The sequence below is a fragment of the Cavia porcellus genome, unplaced genomic scaffold (assembly GCF_034190915.1).
Source record: "Cavia porcellus strain 051 isolate PalLab524CR breed Dunkin Hartley unplaced genomic scaffold, mCavPor4.1 scaffold_1, whole genome shotgun sequence".
In the NCBI taxonomy this organism is placed as follows: domain Eukaryota; kingdom Metazoa; phylum Chordata; class Mammalia; order Rodentia; family Caviidae; genus Cavia; species Cavia porcellus.
Window position 1 is genome coordinate 128851317 of NW_026947484.1, and position 9526 is coordinate 128860842.

Genomic DNA, 9526 nt, shown 5'->3' on the forward strand with positions numbered 1-9526 from the left:
TTCCTTTAAAATTCATGTCATCTGATTATACTATCTACCATCTCTTGATTGTTCATCTCATCCATAGACCTTGGGAGATCCTCCCCTAGTACTTCAAATACTTACAGAATTTAATGGCCTTGCTGTAATAGGGGTCCTCAGTGTTGCCCAAAGGCCATGTATTGAAGGCTTAGTGCTTAGTCGCTGGTGCTACTGGGAGATGGTGGAACTTTTAGAAAGAGAGGTACAGGGAGAGGAAGTTTGGTTACTAGTTCTATTCCCTTGAAGGGAACCCAAAGGTACCCAACCACTTCCTGTTTCTTTGTTTACCTCTGCATAAAATGAACAGTTCTGCTTTATTACATATATCCCACTATGATCTACTTCTTCACAGATCCTGTATTAGTCAGATTTCCTGGTGGACACTACCAGGAAAGGAGGAAAGGTTTAAGTGGGAAAATTCTGTTCACAGTCATCTGGCCATAAGATGGGAATGTCATGGTAGAAGGACATGCTAGAGCAAAGCTGCTTAGTTCCTGGCACCTGGAGAGCATACCAGGGGAACAGCACCAGAGGAGAACAGGCAAGCGACCACATCATATATAGTACCCAAGAAAGGATATGCCCCCTTGGCCTACCAAACACACCAGGGAGTGTGTTTTAATGACCAACTAGGCATTTATTAATCTGATGAAGTTCAAAAATATGGATTAACAGTCACAGACCCAAAGGTAACTGGCCCAAGAGACCATGGACAGAAGCCTCTGAAAGTATGAACCAAAATACACTTGTCTTCATTTTTTTTATTTAACTGCTATTGTTCCTGTTCTAACATCCTGTTCAGCAGTTCTTAGAGTCCCCTAGGTCCTTCAGTCTGTTACCCTTCCAAGCTTTTCACTCTCCTCTGCAGTGAGATGCCTCATCTTGTTATTTCTCACTTCATTTTCATTACCAAATAATACAAATCAGTTCTTTAATAAACATCTCAACCTCCTTGCTGTGGTCTCTCTGTAGCATACTTGACTAATTATACACAAATCCAAGTGAAATACAACTCATCCTACTCTTAGTTTCCCCAGCAATGACTAAACATGATGAGAGAAAAGATCACTACATTGCTTGTAAAGGGAATAATCTAACAGGAAGAGATAACAATCATAAATATATACGCACTAAATATCAGTGCACCCAACTATATAAAACAAATATTAGTGGAAAAAATCAAATAAGCACTAATATAATTGCACTGGAAGATATCAATACTCTATTGTCACAAATAGATGAACTAGGTAAAATATTAGCAATGAAATATTAGAACTGAACCAAATTTTTGAACAAATGGACGTATTGATGTCCACAGAGTGTTCCATCCCACAACATCAAAAGTCACATTATTTTCAGCTGCACTTGGGGTAATCTCCAAAATAGACCATATACTAGCTCACAGAACATGCTTCAGTAAATGCAAAGGAATTGCAATGTTCCCATTTATACTATCAGAGCACAGAACAATGAAATTGGAAATCACTGTCAAAGGAACCACAATAACTTCATACACACATGAAAATTAAATAACACCCTCTTTAACAACCTATGGGCCACAGATGAAATTAGAGAAGAAATTATGCAGTTTCTACAATTAATAATGCCAATACAGCATACCAGAACTTATAGACACAATGAAAGCAGTCTTATGAAGGAAATTCATTATGGTGAATACCCATATCAGGAAAACAGAATAAGCTAAAATAAACATTTTATGTTGAACCTCAAACTTGTAGAGAAAAAAAAAAAAAGCAAGTCAAGCCCAAAGCTCATCACAGGGAGGAAATTATTAAGATCAGAGCAGAAGGGCTGGGGATTTAGCTTAGCAGCATAAATGCCTGCCTTGCAAGCAGGCAGTCGTGAGTTTGATCCCTGGTATTGATAAAAACGAAAAAGACCAAAAAAAAAATAATAAAAGATCAGAGCAGAAATCAATTCAATGAAGACTAAAAAATCATACAAAGAACCAATGAATTGAACAGTTGGTTCATTGAAAGATTAAATAAAATTGACAAACCAATAGCCAACCTTATCAAATAAAGGAAAAATTTAAATCTATCTAATTAGAAATGAAAAGGGTAAAATAACAATGCAACCCTTAAAAGTCCAGAAGATCATTTATACCTACTTTGAGAAATTGTATTCTAATAAAATAAAAAATGAAATAGATAGATCCCACATGAATTAGCAAAGCTGAATCAAAAACATATAAAAGTTCTAAATAAACCAATATCGATCAATGAAATTGGAGATGTAATTAAAACCCTGCCAACAAAGAAAAGTCCAGGCCCTGATTCACTGCTGAATTCTACGAGAAATTTAGTGACACCTAGTACTGCTACTTCTCAAACTCTTTAATGAAGTTGAAAGGGAAGCAATACTCCCAAATTCATTTCTGGAAGCAAGCATTATTCTGACACTAAAACCAGAGAAGGACTCAACCAAGGAGAACTACTGTCCATCCTTCCCAATGAACATAGATGTAAAAATCCTCAATAAGATACTGGCAAACAGAATTCAACAATTCATCAATAATATTATACACCATGACTAAGTGTGATCCATCTCAGAGATGCAGGAATGGTTCAACATATGTAAATCAATAAATGTAATACACTATATTAACAGAGCCAAGAACAAAAACTGTATGATCATCTCAATAGACGCAGAAATACTTTTTGACAAAGGTCAACACTCGTTCATTAAAAAACCCTGTAGAAAATGGAGTAAATGTTTTTTTAACATCAATTTCATAAAAGCCATCTATGACAAACTGACAGCCAACATATACCCATAAAACTTGAAAACTGAAAGTTTTCGTTCTAAACTCTGGAACAAGACAAAGATATTCACACTGTCACTATTCTTATTTAATATAGTTCTGGAAACATTAGCCATAGCAATTAGACAAGAGAAATAAACAAAAGAAATAAGGATAAGAAAGAAGTCAAATTATTATTTGCAGATGACATGATACGTTACATGAAAGACCCCAAAAACTGCATCAGAACAATTCTAGATTTAATAAGCAAATTCAGTAGCATAGTATGTACAAAGTCAACACTCACATAGAAACCAAAAAGTAAAAGAAACAGAGAGAGAAAAAAAAAAAGAAAAAGAGAAAGACCTAGGAATAAATCTAATGAAGAAAGTAAAAGACCTCCACTGAAAACTATAGCACTCTGAAAAGGGAGATTGAAGAGGATATCAAAAAATAGGCATACTTTACTCTTGTGTAGAAAGAACCAATATAGTGAAATGGCCATACTTCCAAATGATTATACATATTTAATGCAATCATAATCAAAATACCAATAGCTACATCACAGAGTTAGAGACAACAATCGTAAAATTCATTTGGAATCAGAAGAGACCTAAAATAGCAAAAGTGATCTGGGCAACAAGGGCAAGGCAGGGGCCGTCACAGTTCCTGAATTGAAATTATACTGCAGAGCTACTGTGATTTTAAAAGAGACAGAGAGAGAGAGAGAGAGGAAGGAAGGAAGGAAGGAAGGAAGGAAGGAAGGAAGGAAAAAAGAGAAAGAAAGAAAGAACAAATGAACGAACCAGCAAGGTACTGGAAAAAAAAAAAAAAAAACCAGACCCAAGGATCAATGGCACAGATTAGAAGATGCAGAAACAACTCCAAACACACTCATTTACCTTATCTTTGACAAAAGGGACAAACACATTCACTGGAAGAAAGATAGCCTCTTTCATAAATGGTGCTGGAAAAACTGACTTTTCACATGCCATACTTTTCAAGTTGTACTAAAGTCCATATGGATCAAAGATCTAAATACTAAAACAGAAACACTAAATCTGCTGGAAAATAGAATAGGTAGAACTTTTGAAGACACTGATATAGGTAGTTTTTATGAACAAAACCCCGACTGCACAGGAACTATCACAAAAAATCACCAACTGGGATCTCATCTTATTAAAAAACTTTTTCATAGCAAGAAAAACTGGTAACAGAGTGAAGAGACTACCCACAGTGTGGGGAAAATATTTTGCCAGCTATTCCTCAAAGGACCACTATGTAGAATATACAAAAAAAAAAAAAAAAAAAAAAGCCTCCAAAAAAATCAGACCTTCAAATTTAAAGACCCAATCCAAAAATGAACAGACACTTCTCAGATGAAAAAGTAGAAATGACAGTGTTCAACATCACTGATTATTTGAGAAATTTTAAATTAAAACAATGCTGAGGCTCCATCCAGCCCCAGAAAGAATGGCTATTATCAAGAAATCACCCAATATCAAATGTTGGCAAGGTTGTGGGGAAAGGAACCCTTCCCCACTGTTGGCGGGGAAACAGACTGGTGCAGACTGGTGCATCCACTCTGGAAATCAGTGTGGGGATTCCTCAAAAACTAAAACTAGAGGTTTCACTTGATCCAGCTGTTTCCCTTCTTGATGTCTTCCCAAAAGAATTAAAAGCATTGTACCACAGCGATACAGGCACACCCATGCTTATAATAGCACAGTTTTTAACAGCTAAATCCTGGAAACCACCCAAATGCCTATAACTGGTGAAAGATAAAGATGTGTTTGTTTGTTTTTTTTTTAAACAATGGAGTACTACTCTTCCATAAAGAAGGATTATCTTGAGACATTTCTAGCTAAATAGATGCACTTTGAGGACATATTCTTAAGTGAAATAAACCTGACATATATGTCTAACTACCAAAGTTTCTCTGGTGTGAGAAACTGAAAGTGTAAGTAAGGACCAAAATACATCATAGATATTGTGAAACAGGAAGAAAATGTTCAAATGGGAAGGGGAACTAGGGATGGGGGAGGGAGAAAGAAGGAAGGAAAAAAATTATGAGAAAAGAAGGAAAAACTGGAAACAGCTTTTGTAAGTGGAGAGGGGAGGCGAGGTTGAAGGAGGGGCAGGGGAGTGGGAAAAAGAATCAAGCTGTGTCATGGACAGGTACAAATTCCCAACGATCAATGTGATCATTATGTATGTACCAATACGTGTAATTAATTTAAAAAAAGAAAATGGGCATATAAGGATTAAATTAAAGAGGAACTAGATTTTCTCTAAACCCAAATGACTGTATTTTGAGAACTGTCCTCAGTAGATGCTATCCCGTCTCAGAAGTGCCAGGTTAGTAGCATCCCGCCCCTAGCAAGGGTCACAAGGCCTTCCTATACCTCCCTGTTCCTGAAGCAAGGTCTTGCTGACCTCAGACCAGGTTGGGGGGTAGGGGTAGTCAAGTAGCCGGCCCCCCACAATCTATCACGTTGCCTGGCCCCAACATGCACCATGCAGCTCGTCCCTCCAGAGCTGTCAGAATTCAGACAAGGAGCACGGAGATTCTTTCATCCTCCAGTCACTGGACATGGCTACTCCACGTAGGGAGTGTGACCCAGTACGAAGCACGCATCAGCCAAGGGCAAGTCAGAGAGAGACTCAGGGGGAGCTGGCACCTACGGGCTCTCCTTGCAGCGGGGGTGAGGAGCTCACACTGTTGCAACCAAGCCTTTTCTCTCTCAGGCCCTTTGTCCTTCTTCTTCCTCTGCCTGGCATGTTCCTTTCTTAGATTTCCAAAGGACAGACTTCCTCCCTTCCTGGAGGCCTGCGTTAAAGCATCTAGTTCCCAGATAAGTCTCCCCTGACTGCTGTATACAGAGTAGCACTCTGTTCTTTAGTACTCTCTTCTGTTACTCTGCTGGGTTTGTGTGTGTGTGTGGGGGGGGGGTTTCCATAATATCTTGCAACTTGATATATTTCATCACTGTTCTGCTTATTTTGGTCTTACTCTACTAGAGTTTATACTCCATTAGTGCAGGGCCCTGATTTATTTAGGATTGTACCTCAGTGACTAGAATGCTCTTTGGTATACAATAGAGAAACCCAATATACATTCACTGAATGTAGCAAAATGCCTTGAATATATATTGAACTCAAAGGTAGCTGGGTGGTTTAATGGAAGTTTAAGAGTTTGGGGGTTAGACTGATTATTTAAATCACCTTTATGTATAACTGATGTGAAATAAATCACACCTATTTAAGATGAACTAAGTGTGTTTTGACATAGGTATATATTCAGGAAATCATCACCATGATTCAGATAATGAACATACCTCCCATACCTAAGTGTTTCCTGTTATACTTTTAGAATCTCTTTCTCCCACCCTTCCCATCTCCAGGCAACCATTGATTTGCTTTCTGTTTTTAGAGTAGTTTGCATTTTCTAGAAGCATGCCATCTGTATTCTTTTCTTACTTTTTTTCATTTCTTTTTTTACTCTTTCTTTCTTTGTTTCTTTCTTCTTTGAATATAGCTTCTTTCATTGAGTACCATTATTTTGAGACTCATCCATGTTGTTATATATGTGATAGTTCATTCCCATTTTTTTGCTGAGAAGTATTTCATCTGTTTATCATTCATCTTGGTGGATGAACATTTGGTTTGCCTATAGTTTGGGAATTAAAATAATATAACTGAATATTTATGTATGTTTTTGTATGAACACATCTTTTCTTTCTTTCTTTCTTTTTCTTTTTTGTGTGTGTGTTTAAGAGACAGATTTAGTAGGCTGACATAAACCCAAGAAGGTCCCTCTTTCGAAACATCTTACTATTAAGGTTATTTTGTCAAGTGGTTTGTCAGATTCATTAGAAGTGCTCTTAAATTGAAGTATGTCCCAAGCAAATGAACTACAAAAGCTATTCAGAGAAATAATCCAGGAGAATTTCCCTAATTTAGCAAAAGGTAAAGATACTCAGATGTATGAGGCATACAGGACCCCAGCCACCTACAACCCAAACAGAGCTACACCCAGGCATATAATAATCAAAATTCCAGAAATCCAATATAAGAACAGAATATTAAAAGCTGTCAGAGACAAGAAACAGATCACTTACAAGGGAACACCCATCAGAATTACAGCAGACTTCTCGGCACAAACCATCAAATCACAAAGAACGTAGGGGGGAATAATTCAAGCTTTGAAAGATAACAACCTCCAGCCAAGATTGAGATATCCTGCACAACTGTCCCTAGAAATTGATGGAAAAACAAGGTGCTTCCAGGATAAAGAGGAACTAGGGGATTTGCAACTGCCAATTCAACTCTACAGAGAATACTGCAGGATAGTCTAAAAAAGGAAAATACCAAGACTTCAGAAACAGTGGCAGAGAGGCCACAATGAATGGAGTAGAAAGCAAAATGAAGAAGACAAACTGACTACTAATGACAGAAAAAGAGCTCAACAGAAATGAGGCAGAGATGGTTAGATGGTAGGAACAGCTATTTTGGAGAAAACAAGACATCATAATAGCTAGTGCTGATTTAAAATCATCTTGTTTTGAAGTCTTATCAAGCTTTTTTTCTTCTGTCTCCATCAGTCTTAACAGGTTGTATCTTATTGGATTTTATCATATGTGATAATATAAACAAAAACTTTTATAGACAAGGAGATTATACAGAAACCATTGTTCATTTTGTGTTAGTTGATTCTAAATACCCTGTAATACTATCATTTCCTTGAACGGTTTTACATTGTCTTGATATGTTTGATGCTACAGTATACGAAGTTATACTCAAAGACTTCAAGGAAAGAGACACTTATGGTAACTACTTTTATGTCGGGATTATCTTGTGGTGAAACACTATTTTGCTTAAATGGTTATGTTTTGACCTGCACTGTTTTGTTGTTATGCCCTCTTTTATGTCAATATCCTTTCTTTATTATTTACTTTTTTATTTTTATCCTTTTAATTAAGGGAAAAATAAATTTAAAAAATAGCAGGATATATTATAGTAACCCACATTGATTTCCTATTAACTTGATTTGAAACCCTGTATTGCTCTCATCATCTTGTTTTGACTGATTTTCCTCTGTTTTGCTTGATAGCACCAAGTTCGAAAGTATAGGCAACAACTATGAAGACAATAAGATTCATTATGACGCCCAATCTGGTTGACTATTACCTTCTTTTGAAGTCCTGTAATGTCTCCAATGTTTTGGTTGTATTGATTTTGTTCTTTACAGTTTTGTTTAATTTTATTATAACTGATGATATAGGCAATTCTTTTTAAGATAGCAAGAGGCATTATGGTAACCATTGTTGATCACCTTGTATTTTGTTTTTACATTATGTATTCTGTCCATCCTATGTCCATCCTTTTGATTTGACTGACTCTGTCCTGTTATGTCACATTTGGTCTTACTCTCTTCAAAAAAAAGTAATAAGAACAGTGGGAGTAATAAAACCCAAAATGTATAATTGTCATTGTAAAAGAGAGGAAAAGAAAGTGCTCTAAAGGACATAACTGCATGTATTTTTTTGTTGTAAAATCAAAGTACTACTTTATTAAATGAGTTATTTTACATGATATGAACATCAATATAATTACAATTGTAAAAAATTTTTTTGTAACAAGGATGGGCTGATTTTCGGATTTCCAAATCAGAGTCAACTATACATTTACACAGAAGTGTCTGCTTGAAGCCCAAAAGGGAACAGCATAAAAATGAGTGTTTCTGTAGCCCCTTTATTTTTGCTAATCAACAGTTTGTTAGAAAAGCAGCTGCAGGTTTGTTACCTGAGGTCTGAGACAGTAGAACAGTCAAAGGTGTCATGAATTCACCTGTAAACAACTCTATGCTTGCACATCAGCCAATTCTGGAGAAAGTGGGATCTTAGGATGCTTGCTCTCAAAGTGCTGCTTGAAGGTCTTAGGGTCTGGCATTTGTGTCCTACAGACAGTGCAGGTGTATATTAAGGCAGCTTGGCAGCAGCCTTCTGATCATGCCCTTGCTTCTTCTTTTGTCCAGCCTGATTTTGGCATTTTTCTGCTGAGACTGAATCTTCTGCTGTTCGCGAGCCATATCCAGGCCGGGACAGTCTTGCGGGAGGGGGGGGGGGTGCCGTGCAGCGCCAGATGACCAGGAGGTCACGGAAGAAGGAAGGGGTGAGCGCCCAGCACCGCTTCGGCCTCCTTCACCCTTCGAGAAGGGGAAAGAGAGCCGAGAGCACAACAGCCCGCGCCTCACACACCTGCTGCCACAGTCGCGCGCCAACTGCATGTATACTTAAGTGTATAAGATAGGTAACCATATTACTGAGTTTTGTTGGATCATTGAACAGAACTGTTTGCAGTCTCACTGTTTGAATGTCCACTCTATATGCTTTAATTTTGTAACTTGAACAACTATTTCTAAGATGACAATATGTAATCTATTAACTAGTGACTTCCTACTGTTTATTTTTTCTGAAATTCTGTATAACTTGTTCCCTTTTCTGTTTTTTTTTTCTTTTTTCTCCTTAAATAAAATTTTTTTAAAAATTGAAGTATCTGCCCTTTCTATGTGTGTAGTTTGTGCATGTGAAGTTGTTCTTGCAGTGGTTCTCAGTTTTCTTATGCTCTACACTCATTCAATTTTGAACATTATATCCTAAGTCATAAGTGGGTTTTCCTGTGTACAATTCATTCTCTTTTTGTTCAGCTCACTCGTGATTTTTTGCTTTTGCTTCTTGC

At 37.0% G+C, this 9526-nt stretch overlaps 1 pseudogene; it reads right to left on the reverse strand.

Annotated features, from left to right (window-relative positions):
* Window positions 1-8326: 8326 nt before the first annotated feature.
* LOC100726614 (zinc finger protein 706-like) lies at window positions 8327-8876 on the reverse strand (annotated as a pseudogene).
* Window positions 8877-9526: the final 650 nt, after the last annotated feature.